Source organism: Lepidothrix coronata, unplaced genomic scaffold (genome assembly GCF_001604755.1).
Source record: "Lepidothrix coronata isolate B3197 unplaced genomic scaffold, Lepidothrix_coronata-1.0 Scaffold33, whole genome shotgun sequence".
Classification (NCBI taxonomy): domain Eukaryota; kingdom Metazoa; phylum Chordata; class Aves; order Passeriformes; family Pipridae; genus Lepidothrix; species Lepidothrix coronata.
In genome coordinates, this window is record NW_016690213.1 from 350,813 (window position 1) to 378,749 (window position 27,937).

Genomic DNA, 27,937 nt, shown 5'->3' on the forward strand with positions numbered 1-27,937 from the left:
ACTGGTCTGGAGAGAGCTACTCTCTGTGTTAGGACTGATGCTCTCCAGACCTCTATGTTCAGTGGTCAGATTTCTTGCAGAAACCAGTGCAGTTTCCAGTGTGCTGTGGGAGGCCAGGCACCTGACAGTGTGAAACAGAAGAGATTTAATGACATTTGCTTGACTATTTCTCATGTTTTACACCAGTGAAGTAATTAAATACAGAATTTTTTCTTCAAAAGATGATCAGATAGGACCTTCCTGGCCTATAAGTTTTAGTGACAGAGCAGTGCTTGTAAGCGTAATATATTTCCTTGCAGTTTTGTGTGATTAACCATGAGGTTCCTGGAAATCCCACAGGAAAGAACATCTCTGTAGACATCAAAATCTTTGCACAAGTGATACAGAGATGACTTGTGCCAAGGATCCATGGCTCTGGAATGTGTCAGACTTGATGTACGTGTGCAGGTCAACTGCATGGTGCGTTGCATTAGCTCAGATGCAGGATGTGGCAGCCCTGTCACTTCCTAGTTGTCATGTTGGCAGGTCTTATTCAGACAGATTTTTCCCAAGCACCAAATTCAAGTCAGTGAAGACCTAATGGAACAGTCTTTGGAAACTATTCGTAAACCATTCTGAGGCAGCAGTGTGGGGATAGATTTCTGGGTGATTTATTTGCACTTAATTAATCTACTCTTCTCACTTGCTCTGACTAAATGGTGGGCCTGGGATGAACTCACTCACAAATTTGTGGCACTAGGTCTGTAGCAGAACAAGAGAGACAAAGGGAGGATGAGTGAGAGAGGACCAGAGACAGACTCAGGGAGGTTCATCTGGATCACAATAGACCTGCTTTCATAGATAGGTAAAGAAAGGAGCCAGTGAAGCAATAATAAAGCCTCTAGGCTCTCATACAGATTAACATACATGGGAAAATCAGAATGGGCTGCTAATAAGTGTGAAAATAGAAGAAAATAAATGTACACTGAAGAGGACAGATGATGTGATTGAGTCCAATAAAATACAATAAGATATGATACAATGTGCCTCTTTTACAGCAGACATTGGATGCACCTTCAAGGCATTAAGGTGGTCCTTGTTAAAATAGTCTTTTCCATAAGGAAAGGACCACATCCAACACAGAAATACTCTGACGGTGTATCAGTATCCTCCCTTCTCATTAAACCCACACTATAAGGCAGGAGAACGCACAACTGATATGGGTGGGCTAAGCCCATTTTTTCCACGAAGTGCCTGTAATGACTATAAAAAGAGGTGGGATGTTCACGTGAAGTCCGCGTGCTACCCTTCTTTTTGTAATGTATGATTGTGCATAGCAGGAGACAGACCTGGCTGTCATTAAAGGAGATTAGTGAAAGTGCTCATTGCTCCTAATCTGGGAATACCCTCACACAAATGCTAAGCAATGCCGTGATTTGGTTCTGACCTGTAGTGTCATCCCTGGTGCTGTGAGTTGTATCGACACTCAGAATGAGGCAGTTCCCACATCACTCTTCCCACACAGTCAGTCTAAACATGCAAAGGTGCAGGCAATACAAGGGGAAAGGGGAAGGAAGAGAGAATGCTGATATGACAGCTGATCGTTAAAGAACCAGGTTATCCCATCTCTTCTGAGGCATGAAATCTGTCAGAAGATAGTGTATTTTTAGGAGCTGACTGTGGACACTTAAGCAGTATATCTTGTTGGTCTAAGGGCACGGAAATCTAGGCACTAACATGATTAATACCGTATCTCAACAAAAGGGATTTCTTACATTTATATCACTCAGAAATAGCTTTCCATAAATTTGATATGAGTACTTGGCAAATGAAGCAGCCGTCAAATACCAGTAGAAATATGTTTGTGATACTTGGAATATACACCTGAAGAACTAGAGAACATTAGTACTCTAGAAGGATTGTTCAGATACCCATAAAAATTGGATGTACGGAGACTATGCAAGGTAGAGGTGTTCAAACCTTTGCCTGATGTAAAAATTGCATTGTAAAATTTCTTTCTTATTGTGAAAAATCAAGATTTCACACTAGCAGCATGCTTGAAGTGAGTGCTGACCAACCATGTGACTGCAGCATGCCTGGGATTCATTTGGTCTGTGAAGGACTTGTGGGAATCTTTTCCTTGTGGATCAGTTGGGTTTTTGGCAGTGAAGGGGCTAGTACCTCTACCTCCAAGCATCTGGGGCAGCCTGAGAGGCAGGCAATGTCTTGGGCAGAGAGGGATGCAGACCTGCTTTGTAGGTACAAGGTGGTGCAAGGTGAGGCTGTGCACCCAGGGAAATGTCTTTAAATATTATTCCTTATAGGGTACCATTTTTAGCTGCCCAGGCAGTGTGGCTGCATTTGAGAGTCCAGGGCTCCTTTTAAAACTCTCCAGACAGAGAGTCTGCACTAATTTCTACATCAGGATTGTACTTTTCTCTTATGCCCTTTTCTCTGCTCCCCCACAAGTACCCCCTCTGTAAATGAAATGAAGCTCTTCTGGGGTCTCTCTTTGGGATAACCAGCCCTGACCACTTTAAGAGAATAATTGAGAATGTTTCCTGCAGATGCTGTCTGAGCACACAGAAATGCCAGAGTGATAGACACAGCTTAAATCCCTAGACTACCAGACAGATAAAGATGGTCTGTCCCAAAATCTGCCTATCCCATGTATCACCATGTCAAAATGAAGCAGAAGGCTTTCACACATCATCACTTCTGTTAGCTTAAGTCCAGGTCCTTGCATCCGTATCGTGTTTAGTAATGCGCTACTGAAAAAGTCTCCAGGGCCCCTCCTGGAAGAAGAATATCTTTAACCCTGCAACTGGAATCTAAGTATCAAAGCTGCAACAATTCCTTAGATACATTTAAGGCAGCACTAGTTAATTTACAAATCCAATTCAGCAAAAGAAAATTATACTGTTTACCTAACTAGCTCTTCCTATGGCTATTAGTACTTTGAGGGCTCAGATAAATACATATGAATGCACTTATAGCTCTTTTTATTGTCCTCACCAAAGAATCATGTTAGGGCTGGAAGGCAGCTTTTAAATCCAGAACAGATAGTTGTAATTGTGCTGCCTTATGTACATAGCCCAGGCCACTCATTTTGCACCCACCATTTCACTTCATGATATCATTTCACTTATGGGGACATTTCTGCACATTTGAATACATCCCTACACAAAGTGTTTTGCCAAGTGAGGTTTTTTGGACCTCATTTGGAAAACCCCCAAAGAACTGGCTTTCGGGTTTCTTCCAAGTTTGGAAAAAAAATCTGATGAAAGCTAAATCAGTTAACACCAAATTGGGTTGATAGGAGGATCCTTGTCTTCTCAGCTAACGGTATGAAACCAGATAAAGGGGTTGATTTGACAGCTGAATAGATTTCCAAAGAGGGGTCATTTTCTCCCATGACCAAATAATATGATAGAGATATGCAAGAGTATGTGTGTGCCTTTCAACAGCAGGCAGAGTCCAAGAGCTTGCTTATCTCTAAATAGCTTCTCTGGTGTCTAAAGTAAAGAATGCAGAGTTTCTGAACAATCAGGGAGCAGATGCTTTTTCTATTTCGCCTTGAGTGACCAACCACACTAGGAGAACTTATGGCTTCATTCTCAGTAGTGCTGTGTGTTCTCATTAGGAACCAAAACGCTGCAGCTTTCAGAAAACATTCAGCACTGTGAAAGATTGAGCCTTTAAGTTTAACAGTGTAATCATTGTAGTGCCTCCACACAATATTCCACTGACTATCGCACGGTCGATTTATTCCATAGTCATTGAAATATCTTGATGCACTGTTGTTCTTCTGGAGTTTATGAAAATCTATGGGGGAAAGAAATTGGACAATAAATCTCTTAGGTACAGATTTTGGTTCCATTGCACCAGCTGATGTGGAGAACAGTCAGATAGTTCGTTTTCAAAGGACCTGATGACTCTACTGTTTATTTACTATTTCAGTTTTTGTGGCAACTTTGTAATTTTCTCACTCTCTTTTTTCTTTAGTAGCTGCAAATATGGAAGAAGGATTCTTCAATGTGTCTGCCATGGTGATCTACTTTTTCATCTGTTTTTGCTTTCCCCCCTTCCCCATGTAATTTTTGATAGGATAAGGTTTTTGCATGTTGCACATCACCTAACCAACAGTGATGTCTTGAGGTTTGGATGTGGAGGCTGTGAAACTACCAGGGCTGAATTTCTTGGATACTTCAATCTTTTTAAAGGAATCATGTATACTACCATTCACCAAGGGAGAGGCAGATGGAAGGCAGTTGATTAGTAATGGGATAAAAAGTCGTTTAGCTCTAAATTAGCAGTAGTAGCAACTGATAGCTGTTTGCATCTGAAGGTTGGGCTGTGTGAAACAAGCTTGTAGTTTCCATCCACTTTCTTGTGGAAAGCAATTATACCTCTGCATACAGTGTCATGGTTTTCATTCCCTCACACAACTTCAACGAAAAGACAGATGGCAATTTTTCTTACCCAGCTTTTGGGAGTTAGTGAGGGGTCTGCCATCAGTTTCAGTGATACCAGGTCATGCCTCACTAGACAAGGAGCCTGACCTTCCCAAGAGCCAAGGAGAAAGCTCTAGGGTCAAGGGCAATGTGTGGCACAAAGCATTGCACTGGCTCCTATCTGTATTCTGGATAACAATTTTGGTGGTCTTTAATCTGTCTCCGGTGTTCATTTTTAAACATGTTAATAGTTACGAGAAATTAATTTTCTAATGGGTTACTCACAGCTAACAAAGTTCGGAATAGCTGGAGAGCCAAACATAACAATATAGTCCTTTCTCATAGAGACGCATTTTAATACTCATTGACAGCAAAACTGTTACAGAATTCCATGCATGAAAAACATGAAGGTAGAATAAGAAATGTAACCTTCTGACTTATGAGTGGAACTGTATCTTCTTTTAAATGGTGTCACTACTGATGCTTTGCTTTGAAACTGAAGTCAGTGTTATAACACAGCTTGCATAATTTTCGCATGTGTTTTTTATGCTGTGCCATTACAGGACTCTGCTGTGATGGTTAACTCTTCTAGCCAAAATTGTTGACCTGCACACTTTTTAAAGAGTACCTCATTCTTCTACTAGGATTAATCAGGAGCTTTTTTGCACACAGTAAAGTTTTGCTACATCCCTATGCCTTTTGCAGAAATTAACATAGATTACTATTACTGTAAGTGTACAAGTTATTGTAGAATCATGGAATGGGTTGAGTTGGAAAGGACCTTAGGGCTCATCCAGGTCCAACTGCCCTGCCATGGGCAGGGGCACCTTGCATTACACCAGGTTGTGAGAGCCCCATCCAGCCTGGCTGTCACGTGAAAGGTGGGAGTTTAGATTTTTGCCTGTCGGTATCCCTGGGAGAGCCAAGACCCTGGAGCCTGACAGTGTATCAGTGTCTTGTAATGAGACCCTTCACCAACAGATTCACAAGACCAGAGGGTACCTCGACCTCCCTTGTTAGGGGGAACCCAACAGAGCTAAGGCCCCTCAGTGGGTCCTGCAGCTGGTGTTATCTGCTGCTGGTGACTGCAAGGACTCACTTTAACAGTTTATGGAATAACTTTATTAATACAAATTGTGACAGATTAATAAGGTTTGAAGGTTGACGGTGTTAGTGTCTACTGCAATAATATGTCTTAAAACAACAATCTATTACATGTATTAAGCAAGCACAAGTTCTAATACGAAGCAATCTACTAATATGCTGTGGGATAAGGACAAGCAAAAGCTCTGCTCCTAAAAGCAGCATTTAACATGCGTAGAGTATCTTTCTCACCCAAGGCATTCCTCGGGGTGGGGGGGAAGAAGATGGACTCAGACCGTCAATTGATCCCAGCAGTTTCAGTGAAGGTCTTCTCCCCCTTTCCCCGTATCCCCAACTTACTTTTATACTATTTTCTTTGTGTTTGGATGGAATTTCAGTGGCTCTGGTCATAAATACCTTTTATTTCTGATTGGTATATTTAATGGGAGGTGGGTGGTGGTCGTGGTTTAGCACCCGAGGAGGTGGTTCAACATGGTTGTTGGTTTCATCAGCAGAACATCTTGATTCTCCCTTATCAGACAGGTACTCTATGGTCTCAGTACTACAATGTTCTCCCATTCTGCCGGGATTAGACTGGAGGGGGGCCACGTAGTCTTCACGTTGTTCCACACTCTGTTCTGTTTCTCTGAGCAGATGTTTATCGTTGTACTGGGGAACATATTGACCTTTGTCCATCCAGGGAGTTGCAGCTGCTTTTTACCTTAAAATTCTGAATCCCTTCTAGGTTTAACTCCATCCATCATTCCACAGTGGCCTTGAACATGTCCAGGGATGGGCACAACTCTGGGCAACCTGTGCCAGTGCTTCACCACCCTTAAAGTAAAGAATTTCTTTCTAATATCTAATCTAAACCTACCCACCCTTATAGTAAAGAACTTCTTCCTAATATCTAATCTAAATCTACTCTCCTTCGGCTTAAGGCTGAAGGCTCGTTCTCCTATCACTGCATGTGAAAAGTCCCTCTCCAGCTTTTTTGTAGACCTTTTAGGTACTGGAAAGTTCTATAAAGTCTCCCTGGAGCCTTCTCTTCTCCAGGCTGAATATCCCCACGTCTCTCAGCCTGTCCTATAGGAGAGGTGCTGCAGTCCTCTGATCATTGTTCTAGCCCTCCTGTGGACTCCCTCCAGATCAGTGTCCTTCCTGTGCTGAGGACCCCAGAGCTGAACACAGTACTTCTCGTGGGGTCTCATGAGAGTGGAGCAGAGGGGGAGAATCACCTCCCTCAAACTACTGGTCACACTTCTTTTGAAGTAAATAGCTAATAACTAAATATTTAAAGTAAATAACTGATATGAGGCTGACATAAATAGCATTATTTTGCTATTTAGGATTACCAAATAAAATACATAAGAGCTAAAACAATCTGTAATGATCAAAGTAGGTAAATGACACCCAGAATTACATAGGTGACAAGTGGGAGCAGGCTATCTCTCAGTGGGTGGCTGTGTGATTTTGAGCAAGTGTGTAGCATACTTATTTTCTATGGTGGAAATGAAACTGTTGTGATGCTGTCCAGCACCTAGGAGTGGAACTGGGGCCTTGTCCCTGCAGGCAGAGCCCTGTTCCACAATGAATTTTACTTTCATTGTGACATTTTGAAGGTACTACATGGTAATGACACATTGCTCCAATAATTTTTGTACAATGTCTCTATGAGCTCTCTCCATCTGTCATGACAGCACTAGTCTTGGCATCTCTGATAAAAGAATCAAAATTAAAAGGGAGAACAAAAAAGTCAGTTTCTAATATGTTCCAAATACCCGTATCTTACAAGCATAAATTAAATATTGCTCTCATCTTGCGGCCTTCCAGCCATATTACATGGATAAAAACCTCAAAACTATTTAAAATTAAAAATCCTGTTAAAAGCTGAAATATATATAAAGTAAAATAATATTCAGCTGTTTAAACTAACCTGTTGATAAGATGTCAGCTGTCATTTGATTTGCGCTTCATTTAAATTAATAAAAGGTAAACCATAAGCATCGTGATTTGCAGTAATATAAAAGCTATTAAGAAGGACCTTCATCGTAAGCTTCTTTGTCATAAAGCTATTGTATCTTACTTTCAATCACTGAACACTGTTAAAACCATTTCCTAATACGATACTGCCTGATGCAATATACAAATTCCTGTGCAGAGCTATAGGGATGTGACTTTGGGTCTTTAGAGGCAAATTGGAAGTTTCTTCTTGTATAAATTCTTAAAAAAAAAAAAAGTCGTACTGGTGTTCTTTGTATTTTCTTGAGGCTACACACACACATACACCCTAGCTGAAGTTTACTTACAGCCGTTAAAATACCTTTGTGCCTCCTCCTTTATTTGAAATAACCAAACAACATCTAGTTACTCAAATACACCAATTTGTTTGCTCCTATGATAAACGTCATGGACCTCAGTTTCATATCTCCTGTTAAAAATTGTTTCTCCTTCTCCCAGATGTGCTGCTTTTTGAAGTTAATAATGCCAAGAAGAATAAGCTGGAGTTGATAGATACCTCACTTTACTTCCTTCGGAGTGTCCTTACCCATGGTATGCAAATAGTCCCCCTGGTTCTTGTCTATACTGCCTGGTCATGGCAGTGTCACAGTTGCTCGCACGAGATGTGTTCCCCTGTCTGGCCCTTGCAGCAGTCCTCATGTGCCCACAGACAGGAGTGCAAGGAGAGAACTGCGGAGCACTCAGGCATCACAAGATCCCCAAGGCACACCCAAAGCACTGGGCACTCCTGTGTGCCAACACCAGGGCCACTAACATGTGCCTCAGTGAGACACCTGGCACAGCACAGATCAGGGCTTCTGTGCCCTCTCCCTGCAGCATTCCCAGAATGCAGGTAACCACCCAGGCCAGTGAGGATGCTGCTGCTGCTGCCAGTGAGGGTGAGGTCTGTCCTTCCCCAGCGATTTTCTGCTAGAACTGATCCAGGACAGAATAGTTCTCTAGTGTCACCTGCAAACCAGAGCTAGTGTACTCTTTGGTTCTCTTCACACGTTGGCTAATCCCTGGCAATAAAGGGCAATAAAGGGCTAATCCCTGGCAAGTTCCTAAGAGGGCAATGGGACATACTTCAGAGACAATAGCTACAGGCAGACAAGGCAAGGTAGGGCTGGGTGCATTCCTGGGCTTAGACGTAACTCTGAACTCCCAAAGGGATGCCTGTCTTTGGAGCATAACAGCTTTCAGCTTGCTGTTCACATGTGACGGTGGAACTCCATGAGCAAACAGAGCCTGCCATAAGTCTTCTCCACAGGTCTGACTGTACAAGTCAGAGGACAGTGCACCTCATCATCTTAGTCAGACAGGAACAACAGTCATACCCCAAGCTTCTTCCATACCATCCATAAAGACTGAGGACAGGGATGAAAGGGTATAGAAGGCCAAAAGAATGGAGTAGTATGCTACCCGTTTGTCCTGACTGCAGTGCCTCTCCCATCGGGAGGCAAAGAACCAGTGTTGGCAGAGCTCCCCCTGAGGAAGGCAAGGAGCAAGGGCAGCCAGCCCAAAATGCTCCCATTTCTAAGCTGTTCAGAGACAGCCCCAAAGGCTGCCCAGCTGAGGAGCTCCTTGGGGCCTGGTATGTACAGACTAAAAGCACAGGTATGGACCCATGGAGACAACTTACACAGCCTATGGCTGTTGGCAGCCATAGCCAGGGATAGATCTGAGGCTGGAGTGCATAAGGATGGAGGGCAGAGGTGCCTGGCAGAGGAAGGCAGCTGCATGACTTAAGACCATGAGACTACTTTTTCCCTCATGTTCTTTTAAAAACTGGGGCAATGTACCCTTTTAACAAAAAGAGATGGTCCAGAAAATGGAGGCTAAGAAGACTGTTAGCCTTCTCTTTTGTTCACTGTATTTCTACAGATATTCCTCCAAGGACGTACTTTGCTTTTCAGCTCCCTTCAAAGCCAGGCTACAATCTGGCCTGTGTTCTTTGTTTTTAATCTCTCTTTGGGTTTCCTAGGCCATGGATCACAGAGGCCTTTAGGTGTCTTTAAGGTAAATGGACTCAGCTTGACTTCAGACAGTAACGAGAAAGAGAGATATCTTCCTGCCACTCAGTAACAAAGCTGTGCTCAATGTATGCTGGTCCGGACAAGAAGACCTGGCCCACATATAAGTAAATTATCATACCTTTACCTCCCAATAGAGCAAGAAATGCCTAGTGGACTGTTTACTGTGAGCTAGGTGAAATCAATGCCATTTGCATATACCTGGGAACATAGGAAAAAGTTTATTTGAGAGCAGTTAAATGTGAGCAAGAAGTTTGGACTAGATGCCCTCCTGTGATCCTCCCCAACTTGAATCATCCTATAATCCTACCTGTGTTGGATGACACCGTGGATCAATAAAAGTTTGGCACAATCAAATTGAAGAAAACTGTCCAAATCCTTTGGGATATGTCTGACAATGAAAGTGTGTCTGCTCCAGGGCTAGCACAATATGCTGCTCCAAGACCATGTTGATGGTCTTTTGCTGTCCAAAATTAGCAGTGATTAGCTGATCATTCACTGCTGCAGGGCAGTGTGGTTTCTGTGAGAGGAACTCATGTGCCCACAGCCACTGAGACATAAAGGACCTAGTTTTGGCCTCCAGGAATTTAGCCATGTGCTTATTGTACCAGGTAGTGGCTGAGCTCCTGTATCATAGTATACCTCAGTATTATTTTTGTAGAATTATGTTGAATTGTGGTGCGACACTACTTAAAAATATGGTGGTGGACTGACACTGAGGAGCACCTCACTCTCTTGCCTGTGAAGCAGTGAGTTTGCTTCCCTTTGGTTTGGCTCTTCCCAAAGCCTCTTGCTTCTTTTATGGTCTGTCCTCACAAGTCACAGCATGTCATGTCACAAAACTGATATAGCTGGGCATGCTACTTCAGAGTTTCAGCAGATCCTGTATTTGGAGTAGTTTGAAAAGTGTCTAGTGGCCTTTGTCACATGATTTCTCTGTAGTGTGAGACCAGCCGGCAAAGAGCCGTGAGCTCACATGTTTAGATGGCTTAGTTTCTGCATGCAGATAATGTGAATATCTGCTTGGCAGTGTTTTACAGCAACTGAACATTCCTGACGCTGCCTCTTTTCATCCTTCTGCTCCCCCTTCCTTAACAGCAGAATCAGCAGCTGTAACAACACATGGAGGACACTTGGCAGCTGCAAGACACAGATGCTGAGCTCTGTAATAAACTTCTCCTGTAGAAGAATCTGAGTGCTTTTGCTGGCTGCTTAAAAGTCCTTACTGCTGTCTGACTCACTTGTTCAATAAGCAGTTGCAGTGTGTTGATGGCTGTTGCTAATCACTCTTGGGGTTATAAGGACCAACCTAATTGTCCTGCTTAGTCCTTCAGGATGCTGCCATAGCCTGGCTTTAATAATTTGTAAGTGAATTGCTTGCTTTCAAGTAGATATTTAAGAATAAGGTACTGTGAAACGTTTCAGAGGGCCAGGTTTTTTTGTATCTAGAGATAGGCAATAGGCCTGGTTTTGATCACAAGTCACAACGTCCAAACCAGAAATAACTTCACTGTTGCTAAAGGGGTATAAGCTATTATAAAGCAAATGTGAGTGAGGTCAGAGGCGAAGAGGCTTTAAATGAAGTCTGCGTTGCCTGCTAAGGAAATGGCATATTTTTAATATCTCAGAAACTGATGTTTGTTGGAATTGGTCTGTGATAAGGATGTGAATAAGACTCATGGCAGTAGGCTGCTGTTGGGATGGTAGGCAGGCTTATTTCAGAAAAGCCTTGCAGAAGTGTGTTCTAAGGAGCCATTTGAATTTGCAGAGAACGGCCAACTTGGAAGGTTGTCCTGGAGTCTAAAGAGCACTGGGAAAGAAACCAGAAACAGACGCTTGTGGAGATGAAGGCAGGAACTGGGCAACTAGTCTGATATGTGGCCAAGACAGAAAGGGATGCTAGAAAGAGGTGGTTGCAGATGCAAACAAGAGAAGAGCCATATACATGAAGATCCATAGATTAATCTTGATGTATAACATGAGAAGTGCTGAAGGAAAATGAGAGAAGAGTGGCATGGTCAGTGATGTGGGGAATCATGTTTTTTATCAAAAGTTCCTTCCATCTCTTTTTGAGGAAAACTGAAGTCACAACAATAGCAAAGATAATGTAGCAGTGGGAGCAGAAATTGAAGCACAGGCACAAGTAAGGGTGCAGAGTGTAGTGGACAGGATGGACATCACATTCAGTGACACAGGGCTAAAGGGGCAGCTTTATGTGACAGGATTAGCAGGTAAACCAACGTTGGCAACATTTTGATGGATGTCTGCGACAGACTGCATGATCAAGAAGTAGATGAGGCCTTCTTCAGAAAACTGTAAGAAGCCTGATGATTGCAGGCTCTGTTCCACATGGGAGAGACTTGACCACCCTTGGGGCTGCTGGAGTGCCAGCACAGCAGGGCACAAGCAATCCAGGAGGTTTCTGAAGTACATTGGTGGGAACTTCCTGACACAGGTGTTTGAGGGGTGCTGAAGGAAGGCACCTCAGACCAAAAACAAGGGAGAACCAGGTAGGTGAAGGTTGGAGCAGCCTTGGCTGGAGTAACTGCAAGGTGGATCCAGAGGGGAGGGAACAACAGCAAAAAGTGGAATTAAAACCCTGAGCTTCATGAAAGCAGAATTTGGCCTGTTCAGAGATCTACTTTAAAAAATCCTGTGGGATACAGCTCTGGAGAGAAAAGGAGTCCAGAAGAGCTGATTCAAGGATCACCTGTTCAAAACATTATCTATCCTGACGTGCAGAAATCAAACAAAGGTGGTACAAGGTCTGTAAGTATGAACTCCTGGCAAAACTCAAACATGGAAAGGAAGCATAAAAGATATGGAAGCAGGGAGAGATGACCTATGAGGAATAGAGAGGCACTGTCCAAGAATGAAGTGTTGGGGTTAGAAAAGCTAAAGGCAGAATTGCATTTAGTGAGGGACCTGAAAAGTAAAAAAAAAGGCTCCAGTTCTGGGCTCTCCAGTACAAGGGAGAAATAAACATATTGGAACAAGTCTAATAAACAGCCAAGAAAATGATTAAGGAACTAGAGTGTCGTATAGAGGAGAGGCTGAGAGAGCTGGAACTGTTCAGCCTAGTGAAGGCTGAGTGGGATCGTATTAATGTGCATAAATCCCTGATGGAGGTGAATAGAGAAGATGGAGACAGATGCTTCTCAGTGGTGCCCTGTGATAGAAGAAAAAGCAACAGGCACACACTGAAATGAAAGAAATTGCATTCAAATATAAGAAACCTCTTGTTTACTCTGGGGGCTGTGAAACACAGGAACAGGTCGCCCAGCTAAGTTTTGGAGTGTCTGGCTGTGGGCTGATTCAAAAAGGAGCTGGACAACATTCCTGGGCTACCTACTCTATCTGACCATGCTTTGAGCAGGGGATTTAACTAGGTCATCTCAAGGGGTCCCTTCCAACCCCAGCAATTCTGCAGTTCTATGAATGTGCCATATACTAAAATGCAGATCTGGCTAATGGTTGTTGATGTGAAATAGTTACCAATGGGTACATCTCGATAGTATGTGGGAGAGGGAGGAGGTCTAAGAGTGAACAAGGGCACTGGCACAGAACAGGTGGATGGTTCACATCAGCCATCACCAGTGTCACCTTGGCAAGAAGCTACCACCAGTCTTCTCCTCTATGCCTGAGGAGAAGACTCCTGTTTCCACTTCGGTTAGTCCTGTTTCCTTCATAAGACTGACATTCATATATACACTTTTTTACTAGAAAAGGACAGTCCTATTTCTAGTTTGCACAGGAGATGTTTTCCTGTGACCTTTTTTGCGTCCTTGTACTCCAGCATTTGAAGACAAACAGCTGTCCCAAGCTTCAGTTGGAGGAGGAAAAGGAAGACACCATCAGGCACAAATGTTAGTAAGTCACTTTTCCTCTCATTGTCTGGTATATCTAGCATGATTTTTAACCTTAGAAACAGTTATCTCTCTGATTCCTTTACACTTGATATTATTAACTAGTACTGGACATTAGCATTTAAAAATTCCTTCTTAAAGTATGAGTCTTGTTTCTCTTGATATATAGTGGAAACTGATCTGCCTCTGTGATTGCTGCTTGGTAAGTGTTTTGGGACACAGCTAACAACATTGAATTTTATTTTATGTAACAATTGTTATCTTGTAATTTTATAATATTCAAGAATTCTGGATCTAAATATAGTATATAAAAGTTTAATATATTACAAAAAAGTCTAGTATTCCCCCAATAAAGCACAGATATACTAACCTTCAACTAATAGGACTTAAATACCTGTTTCAGAAGTGCTTTCATGCTGCTTTGCTTGCTTGAAAACATGTGAACTATTTGTTTTTAATTCATATTATCTTAGTATTGCAGGTTTCCTTTACAACATGGCTCACTTCAGGCATTAAAAAAAGCCTAGTGATTTTTATCTGTGTTTTAGATTTTCCAGTAGTGATCAGTCACACATATAGTGCTAGTTAGAACTGATGTAGCAAACTGGTTTTGTTTTTTCTTTTGTCACATTGGTAGTACAGCAGGCAAAATGTGTTATGACAATCGTCTCTGAGATGCAAAGATAAATGTGAAAAGGAGCCAAGGACTGTTGCAACTGAACTATTGTGTTAAGAAGCTGAAGGTGACCAGTGAGAACTTCTCACTCCCGCTTACATAATGAGTGATGGCTTTTCAACACAAGGACTCTTAGTCTTTTACTAAGTAGATTCTGATTTGGCAAATACAGTCTGAGACACATTTTTCTCCATGTGAGTAGCTCCACTGAGGTGTCAATGTCATCCACCAGCTTCACAGGAACAGGATCAAAAGCTACAGATGAGGGAAGTTTGAAACTCCAGAGGATTTGCTCATCAAAATCAGGTGTTGTAGATATCCTACTTTTAGTTGTTACTGTAATGAATGCTTAGAGCCTCCTCTAATATCTGTACTCTTTCTTCTGGTCAGGGGTAGTCCAGTGAGTCGGGTCTAAGCTGATGGCTCCAAGCCATTGCAGGATGAAGCAACACACTCCCTCCTTGTTCAAGGGGTCTAGTTCAGTCCTGCTGAGCACTTGAACTCCCTCTCCTTTTCTGCAGAGACCTGGGTGCAACATGGGAGGGTGCCAAGACCTGAAGAAATATTCTGTGTCCTTCAGCTTAAATGCAGTCTTACAATCTCCTCCATGAATTAAGTGTCTAGTTTACATGGCATAACTAAAAAGTGGTGAATAGTCCATGTGCAGGGAAAATTAATTTAATCCTCCTACAGAGGGTTAAATTAATTGATTGAATTGAAGGTATAATGACCTTTGTGGTCTCATCTTTAATGCCTGTGATCATGCGGAGAAGTAAATTAATGAAAATGAAGGGTTAGCAGTTTTTCAGACAGGAGAAGAATAACAGGAGGGTGAAAGAAAATGAACATGAGGCAGCACTAGTAAAGGAAAACTACAAAGCAAGTCATGAAATAGTCTGGTGGTGTATACAGAGAGATAGGGCTGAGGAAAGGGTGTTGGTTGATGAGATACAATAATGAAGGGAAGCTGTTTGATCGCTTGTAGCTCCTGGGTCAGTAGCAGCTGCACCTGCAACACCCCTGGGCTCCCTGTGTGCTGGCCAAGGCAGTGGCTGAGTGTCTGCTGCTGTGCAAATGTGGGCTGCCCTTCTCCTGTATAACACTGCATAAATCAAACATCTGGACTCCAGAGAGACCTTATTAGCGCTAAACAACCTTGATTCAATTATACTACAAGATGCACACAAGATGATATCTTTTGCACACTCTTACACTGTAAAGGACTTATAGGAAGAAAGGCACTGGGGAAGGGGTGGAGAGCATGGAAACTCAATTATTCTCTTATTTCCACCGTTGGCCCATAATAGTGCATAAGGGGGTGGAGGTTGAAGAGTTTGTATAGTCTAACGGCAGGGATAATTTGAATGATTCTGTGCTTTGAAGGCTCTCATTCTCATTTGCTCCACAAATACTTCATCTACATAGACAAAAAATAAAGTAGGGCATGATTTTCAGGCCTGGGTCTTAGAGTCAGCACTTGGCTATGTGGCCAGAGCTACTCAGTTGTGCCTCTGCAGCTTCTGCTGCTTTAAAACTCACTTTTCTTTCCTGACATTAGAAAATGGATCAGCAAAAACACCAGCAGTAAGGCTTTTGCAAAGAGCGGGGGTGCGAAGTGCACTGCCTGGGCCAAATTCCACACCAGATAATTCCATTGAGGCGATGGTTTCAATTGGGCATCGTTATCTTCACTTCCTGTCTCATACTGCAGTGCTGTGCTACTGAGCAGCTGCTGATTTTGTACATCTCAGGCCTGGCTCCATGTCATAGTGGGGCTGCGACATCTCCTCCCAGCTCTTTGCTTTGCTCACAGGAGTTGCATGGAAAGGGAGCAAACCATGGAAAGTGCTTTGAATTCCTCTGTTGAAATTTACGTCTTCTAGTGTGGTTATTTTTTGCTATTACGGAGCAAAGTTGTATTTCAAAAACTTTCCTGTTGTTTCTGCAGATCTGTCATCCATTTCCATGGATACGTGAGTGGTAATAAGGCAGCCAGTAGCTGTCAATTCCAGCCACTCACTGGCTGCCCAGTGAGTAGTGAAAAGCTGCTGAAGTCATTAGGATTTTACACTTGAAAATAACACCATAGTTTGAACTTTTCTGGTACTTTTCAATCAGGAATCCCCAGGTCTGGTAAATGAGCCACTACTATAATTAATTAAGCATCATAACAGCTTGGTGAGTGTGTTAGGAGGACCTGGAGGCTGGGAAGCACTGGAGTGACCTGTTGAAGACATTCAGTTCATCTGTTCTGACACCCTGAGCTCATTCCTGAATGTTTTAGGTGTAGACCACCTACAGATCAGGTTATGGAAATTTGCCCATCCTCATTTGCTTAATGACAAAGCATCTCTCTCTTTTTTTTCCCCCTAGATAATCCAAGGCATCTTTGATTTCTGCTGCAGCAAGAGCCATCAGATAATAGAAGGGCTGCATTCCTGCAGGATATGGCATATGCTAACTGTTCATTGAATGGTTTTCCCTGTCCATCATGTTGAATTCCTCAGTCAGGTTCTTGCTAGCTCTTTTCTAAGGATAAGGCTTTTACCACTATGACAGGGAGATTATTCCATGAAGAAGAGAGATTATGTGTCATTATTATCCCTGAACACTTTATTTTTCTGGACATTTCCAATATAAAATACCTCTTAGTTGTGTTTCAGGGAATTAACCTGAAGAGTAAATTAGAGGAAGGAATTTTTTTTATATATATAATGTCATTATAGTATGCTCTGGTTTTCCACATTCGATTTGTCAATATATTCACCCTATTTTTCAGCTTTTAATTTCTGCTCTATGAGACACAAACATTGAGTGATGATTCTTTCATTCTTGCACCTTTACATAACCCCCTGAATCAAACAGGTCTTTGCATGTTAAACAACTGTTCAGAGTAATTAAGGTAGGTGGAACTGGGTCCATCACAGTTTACCTTTTGTGAATCCTCATTTTCTGTTCCTAAAAGACCCCACAGGTAAGTGACTCTATGTGTTTCTGAAAAGATTTATAGAGTTTTTATAATGGGAACTGCTCAAGTAATCCTTAACTCAGTTAACTTGCCATCAAACTTCCGAATTTACCAGCAATGCATCTGGAGTTCTTCACGCTCTCATAATTATTATTAACCAAATTAAATCTCTGAAAGTACTGTAGGGATTATCCAAGTAACTTTTACACACAGAGCCCATTGAGGTTCAGGGGCTTTATTTGTGTGAAGAAAGATTGCAGAGCAAATCTAGAAAAATAAGATGACATCACTCAAGTATCCCCAGTCCATCTACATTGTCTCCTTTGAGTCATTCACATGGATAGTCAATAAAATTGGTCACAGATGATAATGGTACCCAACCATTAACCTCTTTCCATTCGCAGAGGAAGTTATTTATTATGACCCTTTATTTTCTGTTAGTTAAACCATTTTTAATCTTTAACGAAGACTTCATCTCTAGCCCTGTGATTATGTATTTCCCTTAATAGTATTTTATGAGGGATCTTACCAAAAATATTTTCAAATTTCAAGTAAATTAATATCTTGCAGATCACCTTTATCTGCTGGTTTGTTCACTTTTTCCAAAACCAAAATGTCGTGCTTTTCAACATTATTAATTGCCTTGGGGAAGACATAAAAAAAATGCAGATGTATTTTGACAGCTACTGTAATGGTTTAGCAGAGCTGCGCTTGGATTAGCACTGTTCTTCTGCCTGTACTTAAGAACTCTATTTCATTTCCTGGCATCTCTCTCCTCAGGTCAACCACTAGTTCAAGGTGGAAATGATAAGTCTGCAGCATCTCGAGTGTGCTGGTGTTAGCTCTTGGGAAGTCGAGAGGAAGGAAATAACAGTCCATAAAGTTTTGATTGCTTGGAAAAGAAGAGATGTTTGCTGAAAGTATGAGCAAGGCCAGCTGCAAAGAGTTCAAGAATGAGTAGAAGTGCTGCTGCATTGTCTGCTCATTCACTTTAGTTATGAGTCGACAGCATTTCATATTGGACATTGAGTAGAGGAAGACTATTTTTCTCAGGCCTTTTAGGAGACTATCTTACAGCATCCACTTTTTAGTTAGTGGAGGTTCCACTTTAAAGATGGACAGAACAGCATGATCCAGGATAGTGTGGTAGGGAAGGTTTTGGCAAAAATAATGGCACTGAAGAAGTAAAATAAATGTGCCATGCTCTATTCCTCCCCCAATTTTAAAATATCAGCATTTTGCAAGCAATGGGCCATATGCTCCCAGGGCTTGCAAGCCAAAAAGTATAGCAACTTACTACAAAACCGCTCTCCAAATTCTACACACAAGCCAAAACCTCCTACTTGGTATTCTGCCGTCATGCCAACTTGTGGAACAGAAACTGGGCCTGAGCAAGGAGATCTGCAAAAGAATCTCAGGTTATGCACATACACACATGAAGGGAGATATAGGATGTGGCTGACTAGGGGCTGGGGTTGGGACAATTATCCTGAAAACCCAGCTTGGGGAAAGAGCAAGATAAATCACCACTAATAGCAAGCACATATTTCCAGGTCAGAATGCCCCTCTCCACAGAGGGAGGGCAGCAAAGTCTCCTTGGGTTGTTTCTGCTGGGTTTGCTAGGAAAGGAAGCAGGAATGTGGGCCTGAAATACCAGCCTCATATGGTCCATGCACTGGGAGGAGCATGGCTCTTCAGCATGAGAGGGGGCTCTAGTCGCATCCTCTTGGGTGGGAACCATTCTGCATGCTCTGGTGTCTAGAACTAATTGACTAGTTCTGAAACCAGGTTCCTGAAGAATACTAGTGATATACTAGTGAATACTCCTGAAGAATCCAGAGATATATAGGTGCTCTTCCCCTGTACCTCACAGAATTGTCTGCCTGTTTGGAGCAGTGAAGGAGATGTCTTTGTTCAAGAATTTTCTGTGTGGAACAGCAAGACAAGAATTAGTCCGTCACTGTCAATTTGCTTTCAGCAGAAATGTACATTGTACTGTTGCAAGACTAATAATATTGGCATGCGAAAGTACTGGGGAATGCCACCTCTATATGATGGACTTGTGGATGTTGTCTGAAACCTCATGGGGCTGTTCATTTCCATGTTCCCTCACCCCTGGGTACAAGACTCTCCTGTATTTTCCATACCCTATTTCTCTATGAGCATCTGGAGGGTACTTTTTATTTCTCCAGGGGTAATCCCTGCAATATTTTAGCCATTGGCTAGCTCAGAGCTCCTCCCTTTTCTGGCTTGTACACTATACACTCTTTAATAGAGATTTAAAGCAGTATAGATACTCAGCTTTTCTGAACATTGTTGTGGACTGTAACTGATAAAAAAAGAGGTAGAGAATGCCTATTTGAGGAGCTGTACTCGCCACTGTAGGCAGAGTGAATTGGGGCAATAAAATCACAGGATAGGGTGTATGGAGCAGAGCATATGCTCTACCTCGACCAGGAGTGAGCCAACTGCTGCTGGGAGGATGGGGCTGTGAATGGCCTCCGGACCAAACACTTGCTCGATTTGCACGCCTGCACGGCTGCTGGTGGATCCAGCTGCTCCTTCCCCTGGCTGCCTTACACAGACACAGGGATGCTCATGACCAGACACAGAGGGGCAGAGCAGCTCCTTGGGAACCTGAAAGCAAGCAAGAGAAGAGGACCTGGTCTGGGAAAAACATGTTCTCTGGCCCCACGGCTGGGCCAAAGTACTGTAGGTAAAACTGAGACATAGCAGGCTGGTACTTGAGTGAGAAGTTTATGAGAAGTAGCTTATGTCAGGTGCTTCAGGGTGTAATTTTCTACTTTCAGTAGGTCATAGTTTTTACCTCTGGTATTGTCCCTTTTTGAGACTGGTGGAAGAATTCTCAAAGGCAGTTGTTGGAAGAAGTGATAAAGTCCATTTCCTTTAGTCTGAGTTACAATTAAGCTTCTACTGAATACTGTATTGCACCCTGAATGTGACATTTTCAACACCAGGGCAGTCACTTCTCTCCCCCAAGGGAGCAACCAGTGCTGTGCTGTCCTAAAAAGACAGCAAATGTCAGTGACTATGATTTTATGAGGTTGAGATATAATATATAGGCTCTTGTCATCAAATGATAAAGACAAGATGTGCTATTTTAAGCATGCAATTTTGCCAGTAATAATAATTTTCTCCATAATGGCCCTTTTTTTTTTTAATGTTGATATGAAATAAACTTTTAAGAGCAATGAGAATATGTTTGGAATTTTCTCATCCTAAAATTTATGTTCATTTATTTTCTGCAGCAAGTAATCAAAAGTCTCATGCAACAACACATGAAACAGGATTGCTCTTTTTATTTCTTGGGAGATGGCCATCATTATATTGGGCCAGAGCTATGAGTCAGGACTGCTGTTTCCTATCCTGAAGTGAGGAATCTCTCTCAGGAAGTCCTGTGTTGTGCTGGAGATCAGAGCAGGTGATAATGGTCTCATCTGGCTTTGAAATTTATGAGAAGGAGATGTGTCTTGTAATGGAGTCATTATTTTGTTTTAGTCCATTCTCCGAGTTGCAGCACTTGGAGATGTAAAAGCCGTGTGGTGACCAGATGGATGGAGCTGGGAACAAGGAAGAGCAGTAGGATGGCTTCCCCATTACTAGTAAGATGATATTGAATAGAAACATAAATGCTGTGAAACTATGTGATTTTATCCATGCAGATGACTATAGGAAGACGTATAGCTTATGCAAATGTAGGCCCTAAACTGAGAGGAGGTGGAAAGAGAAGGGAGAGGTCAGAGAATATAGACTTAAAACCCAAGATAATATGAGTGGTTGAATCCCTTAGAACCTGAACCAACTCCATTAGTTGACATCAACAGGGGCCTCTGAATTCTGAAATGAAAATGGAAAAACACTCAATGAACATGAACTTAAAAATATGGCTAAGAAGATTGAAATAGATGACATTTATGTGAGGTTTAGAAATATTCCAAATTGTTAAATAAAAAGATTCCTCCTTCAATTTTCCTGTAATCTTTCACATATTTCATTCAGAACTCTGGGACTCAAAATTACCAGTGCATCCAAGTTCAAATTTTTGGCTTATTTGCCTAGGTTTTATTTTCTTGTTCTCTTTAATTCCATTCCTAAATATCTGTTTGGTAACTCTTGGTTTCTGTTTGGAACTGGACAAAGTAATATCTTCCATCAATTCTTAAGCTTCCAGTCTGTCTTCTTTGTGGCTATGAGAGGAAAATGTATTTTAAAACCAGTAGAAAACTGCATATTCTAATTCTATTCTAAACTAAACTAATGAATTTATTTCATAGTGGACCAAAAATTAATTATAATATGACCTTAAGTAGTTGAAACTTTTCAAGGTAATTTGTACTAAAACTTTGCTTTGTTTTATGAGGAAATATTGAACACTCTTTAAATGCTTAATCTAGTAAAATTAAGATGGAAGGGGGATGAGTTTTCACAAAGAAATTCAGAGAGAAGCCTCAAAGACAAAAAAAAATTAGTTAAAGAATATTACTAGTACAAGATCAAGTAAATGCAAGTCAGTCATTAATACATTCATAACGGAAATTTAGAGAGAGATTTCCATCCATCCAAGAAGTGATATTCTGATTATGGTAACAGAGAAATTCACTGTTTTAGGCTGCAGTTGGGTATGTTAATGAAAACGATTGTATCGCAGAATTCTTAGGGACAGAAAATGAGGCTTGTGATGTGGATCAGTTGGTATCTGATGTTTAGATGTCAGCAGCTGAGTTTGAAAAGAGACTTGGTTGTTTATTTGCACCATTGCTTTATTCTATTAATCACATGCTTCAGGACTTTTGTTCGCAGTCTGCGGAGGTCAGGAAGGGTCATTTTTGCTTTTCATTTATTCATTGCTAGACTTCTAGGTTGGTCTCTTTTTCACCTCTGAACCATGAAAGAGCAGGAGGTAGGCTAGAGCCCCTAATCTCTGCCTATATCTCACTCATAAACTCAAGTTTAAAGTGATTACGAGATTTGGGGTAAGGGAGGAATTTCTCTGTCGATCAGATAGTCAGGAACTGCTGCAGAAGAGAGGATTGTCTTCACCTGTCTTAATTTCTTAGGATTTGCAGGAGATTTCACCTAACAGTTTCCTTCTATCACAAGGATTTGGGCTATTGACAATGCATTACATCTTGTCTTTTTGCTTCCTGGGGCTCATTAAGTTTGCAGCTGCTTTATGATGAAGTGTAAAGTTTGTTAGAGGCTCCTGGGGCCAGTGGTGTGTGGGGACACATTGGGCAGAATGCCTGTGGACTCTCCAAGTTAATAATCTGTGAAAGTCTGCACTTGCTAGCCCAGCTGACCCTTTCCATCCTTGTTTCCTACATTTTTTATTCTTCTTTCCAAAAAAAAAAAAGACCTTCCAAATGTTAATTTTAAGTCAACCTGAAATTCTTTGTCTTTCATGATGTGCTAAACCGGTTAATAACGTAGGCATTGAAAAAACAGCCTGCTCACACCGGAGCTCCTAATGCCCTGGGTTCCTTCATGACCTCAGGTTAGATGCAGAGGCCTGTGGGCAGCATGCACACAGCAATCCCTCTGGACCTAGAAGTCAGAAAACAGGCTGTAAAACAGACTAGAACACTACCTCTATCCTGGCTTACATTAGGCTGAGCAGACCAGTGTTCCAGGAACCTGGGCTTTCCAGAATGTGACTACTATAGATCTCAAATGTACTGACCTAAATTGGGAAGCAGTTGTATTTCAGTGGAACACTTTTGAGGGTGATGTAAGTCAGGCATTGCTGCTGGCTTGGGATTCAGGTGGAAATCACCATTAACCCTAAAGCAGTGCTGGGTGGAGGACTCAGACCTCCTGGCCACCTAAAGGAGTGGAGTCAGTGCTTTAAAATGGGACAAAGTGGAGATTTAGGAAATGGACAGGCAGGAGGAGGCCCAACTCTTCTTCTTCTGACACAGCTCTCACTTGTGGAGCCACATGCTGCACCAGGTGGCTCTGACACAAGAAAGCCTAACAGAGCTGCTGGAGGAGTCTTGATGATGAATTATTTTGAAGCCACCATTGGGCAGCAGCTTACCAATTGATCAAGGAGAAAGATGAATCGAAACTACAGCGACCTGCAAGATCCTGGTATTCTGCTTTATAATTTGCACATGCTAAAGACATAAAATGATTGTTATGGCTTCTTCCTTCCTTTCCAGCCTAAAGATAGTAAAAAAATTCCCCCCTTGTATGAAACAGACAAGTAAGCTGCAAGGATTCCTGTGGTGCACTGTTTTAATACATACTGTTTAATTATACTTTTATGACTGGGAACAGGTAACAGTGTTCATGCTAAAAATATTTAGACATATGGATTCCGCTTGTATTCAGAGCTGTTTTCATCTACCAGACTCATAAAGTACATGATAATGCCATATGTACAATAAAAACACATTTTTTGAAGACTACATAAATGCATACTACTAAAATACAGATATTTTGCTAAGGAAATTAAAAATGAAAGATAGGTTTAAAACATTGTTAAAGACTATAATGGGAATGGCAAGTGGCATAATGGGAATAATGCCGTGGGATTATCCTTGGGCAATAGGGAATAACCAGAATGAGATAGTATTAAGGACAATAAGTCCAATCCTGCAGAGCACAAGCAATCCTGAGAAGTGCTGAGCCTGCTCAGCTCATGGTGAATTCAGTGGACGCTGAGGGCATTGAACACCTCTGCAGGATGAGACCCCAGTCAGAGACTTCCAACCTAAGGCTGGCATTTTTAGCCTGGATTTTTATGAGATGCCAATTTGAATGTCTTAGTGGGACCCTGGAACACTGAGAACCACTCAGAACAGCAGCCAAAATTTTCCGAGTGGGCCTGATCCGCCTGCCACTTATATTGAAGGACAGATCTCCATTGTCCTCCATGGGCTTTGTTTCTGGCCCTTTTATCAGGAGGCACCCTAAGTGCATTGAAAATTGGCTGAGGGAGGTATGGAAGCAGCACATCTCAAAAATCCTGTGCTGCTGGCACTCTGGTTAGGTGGAGCCAGCTTAACTCCATTTTCAATTGTGAGATGGCCAAGTTGTGCAAGCGCTTCTGCCCATTTCGTTCCTTAGCACAATAAACCCCTATTTTACATGCCTCAGATAGCCAAGGTTACAGAGCTGTAAGGACAGTGAGAGTCACGTATCTTGATTTCAAGCAAACAGTTTCCTTGGATGGAAAAATAATATTTGTGATTCCCCGAGCAGAAAAATCCTGGAAAAGCTATCTTCCCCTTTCCCGGAGTCCAAGCAGGATTGTTTTAATAACCTTATTAACAAGGTCTATGTGAAATACTAGTGACTATGGCCTCAATCCTGCAGTTTTAACATGATCATCCGTGGCCAAAGAGTGAAGGGGGGATGTGTGTGAAGTGTTTGCAGGACTAGGGGCTATGACTCTGTCCCACTGAAATCATCAGAGAGTTAACGAGTGTTGTTAAGTTTCACTGCTCCCAAACCCAGTGTGCACTTCCCCAGGGCAGGTGGAAGCTGAAAAATTTAGCCATTTTGGGGGCTCAGGGATTATTGTAGCCTGGGCCCAAACCCTCATGGTATTTACTTGTATATCCTTGCCTCTTTGGAGCTCTGAATTAGCTGCTACAGGAAAATCATGCATGGCGAATGAAGAACCCTGCTCAAGGGGCCAAAAATCTAGTGTTGGGCATGGAAGCAGCTCCGACAACACATCATCTGTGCCTACATTGCATAAGAAAATAGTCTGGGCTGCTGAGAAGGTGGCATGGCTCCTCTTCTCCTGCTGTCATCCTTCTCTGGCACCAGAGAGGGCAGTTGTGCGCAGTGATCCAACCATGGGTGCTCCCTGGGAGATCTGGAGCAGGAAGTGTCCTCACAGCGGGTGTCCATGTGGCTTGAGGAGGCCCTGGCTGCCTGGTCAGCTTAGCCTAACATGTCCATGCTGCATCTGCAAGCCAGACCATCTCCCACCTGCCTGGAGGTTGGCTTAGGAGCTCTCTTTCAGGGTGAGAGTGAGGCCAACCCCAGGAGAGGACTTGCAGAAGGAAGTCACCCATCATGAGACATTTGTTTCTCTTAGACTGGGCTAGACATAGGGCTGCCCTTCCCTGGTTGCAGAGTGAGGAGAGCAACAGATCTTCCAGAAGCAGCTTCTTCAATGTTCAGGTAACCTTCAATATGGACAGCTTCCACAGCTGCTCCAAAAATGCTGCCTTTAAAAGGCACCTGAAGGCACCTCTCAGTTCTTCAGTGGACCTTCAGCACTCTGAAACTATTCGTAAATACCCTTGTTAAAACGTGCATTTCAGCATAATCACAATGAGCCTAACTGCTAAGTCCAGCCTTACAGGGAGGATGGCACTTACTTCCTTAAATGTATAATATAGAGCATCCACATTCATATTTTTAGTAGCATATAGCAGTGGTCCAGCCTTTAGTGTACTGTATGTACTTTTAATAATCTCCATAAAAGCCTGATTTTCAATCCCTAGGCTCAAGCTGACAGTGTAAATAAAATCACCCAAATCCACAGGGTAAGAGAAATGAAAATGACAAGGATTAAAATTTTGTCAAACCTCTTTCTTTTTAAAATTCTGCTTCCCTTCCAATTGGATCACGACCCTCTGTGTGCACAGCTTAAGACCAGACGGTATGCTTTCACTTTTATTCCGCTCTGCAGCAGGCTTACAGTATTTAGTGAAAGTCTGTAAAGAATGTGTGCTGTGTAGAGAGTTAATACCATAATCCCCTATCGTTAGGGTCAAATGCTGAATAGAGCAGAAGAATTAGAAAATATGTTACATACAATGGCAGAAAAAATGCATCAGCATGCTGTTCTGTTAACACATGCATTCATTACCAACAAGTAAATGACAATGAGGTAATAGAGTATATTAAGAGTTGTGTACTTCAAGTCTAGTGGGCGTGTTGTTATGAGAACCTGAGACTTTGAGTGAGAATCTCACTCTGAATACACACACATCACAGGGTTCTTCTTCCCATATTATTGCTTCTTTCTAGGAAGCACTTTGATGCAAAAATCAGCTTTTAAAATTATTTGGCAGGGATAAACTTTGAATACTCCTTTTTTTAATTTCCTGTGAAGTGTGATATCTGTATTTTGCTATCCAAGCACCACAGTACGTCTGTCTCTAGAGAATTCCCGAGCATGAATTGTGGTAATTTTAGCTAAGGAAGTATTCAGAAAACAATCCTAGTGCTTGCCTTTTCGAGAGATTCTTAGGGGGCTAGCTAGTTACATCATATAGAATTGGCATGGGTATTTCATTCCCTTGGGTTTTCAGGAAAAACGAGCCAGCATGTGCTGGAGGAGTGACAATTTGCTAGAAAGACAAGAAAGAAAATACATTTTATATGTTGCATTGCCTGAAACCAATTGCAAAATACAAGAATCACACAATCTAAAAACCTTATCACTACGAGTTAGCATATTATGCCTTCCTCTAAGAAGAGTCTGAGCTTCACAAGAAGGGGTGGGTGACCTTATGGAATAGGAAGAGATATAGAAGTTATTTGGCTGCCTGTACTGGCACTAAGTAGTGTCTGATTCCCTAATTATTCCTGCTGATTTAGCCTGGTTATTAAGGGAGAGAGACAGTGCTGAGCTGGAGACAGGATGAAGGTACTTAAAAAACATCTTGCAATAGCTGGTTAATGACAAACTGTGGAAAGCACAGCAGCAACGTGTAACCTCAAGACTTTGTCCAGCCCAAGCGTGTTATCTTATCTCATGACTGATCAATTGTAAATAGTACCAGGCAGCACAGCACTTCACCAAATGGGCCATGTATGGTCTTATGTAGACACATATGCTGGTTGTGAACGATCACCTGCACAATGTTTCCAATTTTGTATTATTTTCCTACAGTAGGAGTTGGGAGTGGTCAGGAAATTACTTTTATCTGAAGAAGGAAAAGAAAAAGAACTTTAATTTCTCAGAAGCTTAGGTTTGGGGTTTCTTTTAACTAATTCAGGAAATCCATTTCTCATAATATCTGCGTCAAAATAACTTTCTTTTAGTTTTGAAAGTTTTCTAAAATTCTCCTTGAGAATTTTTGAGTTCTATGAGTGGGGCTTTAAGCAGTTGTCCAGGCTGTCTGACAGATGCCAAGGGTCAGGCAACATTAGCAGGGCTAGGTCCGAAGGTGTTGGTGTCCTGCTCCTGAATTGTGGTGTCCTGTAGTGACCTCATCGTTAGACGTGAAAATTGCTGATGGCTTCCTTTCTTTTTAATCCTCCTGAAATTTGTTTTACCTACTTTACATCATTCTGACAGTTCTTCCTTCAATGTCAGACTACTGCAAAAACAAATATAGAAAAAAATAATTAAAAAGGAGACATACCAGCAAAACACAAAAATCTTCCCCATTTAGGTGCACAGTTTTCATATGCATCCGTTGATGTAAAAGATGTTTTTCATCTGGATAAAATTCATCTTCATGGTTTAGTCTTCATAATCTCTGGTATATATTTCTTTATACCCTTGGGCAGTAAATGTAGAAGCTATAGGTAAATTCTGGGTATTCACTTTATTTAGCCACACTTCTGCTTTATGGTGGACAGCCAAAGCCAGGCTGTGCCAGACTGCTGCCCAAGGAAATCCTGGTGAGGAGATTCTTAGAAACTGAGATGCATATATATGTTTGTCACTTACAGTAGTAGGAGTGTGGTATTTTTTATTAAGGGAAGAACTTCTCACGTGGAAACTGCAGACTTGATGAGTTGATATTATTTAAATCAATAGATTATGTGTATTTGTCTTGACTCAATTTAATATCTGAGTCAGTAGGCTGAAATAATTAGAAATTATGACTGGAAAGGGAAATGGAGTGTGATAAATTAAATCAAAGAAACAAAACCTG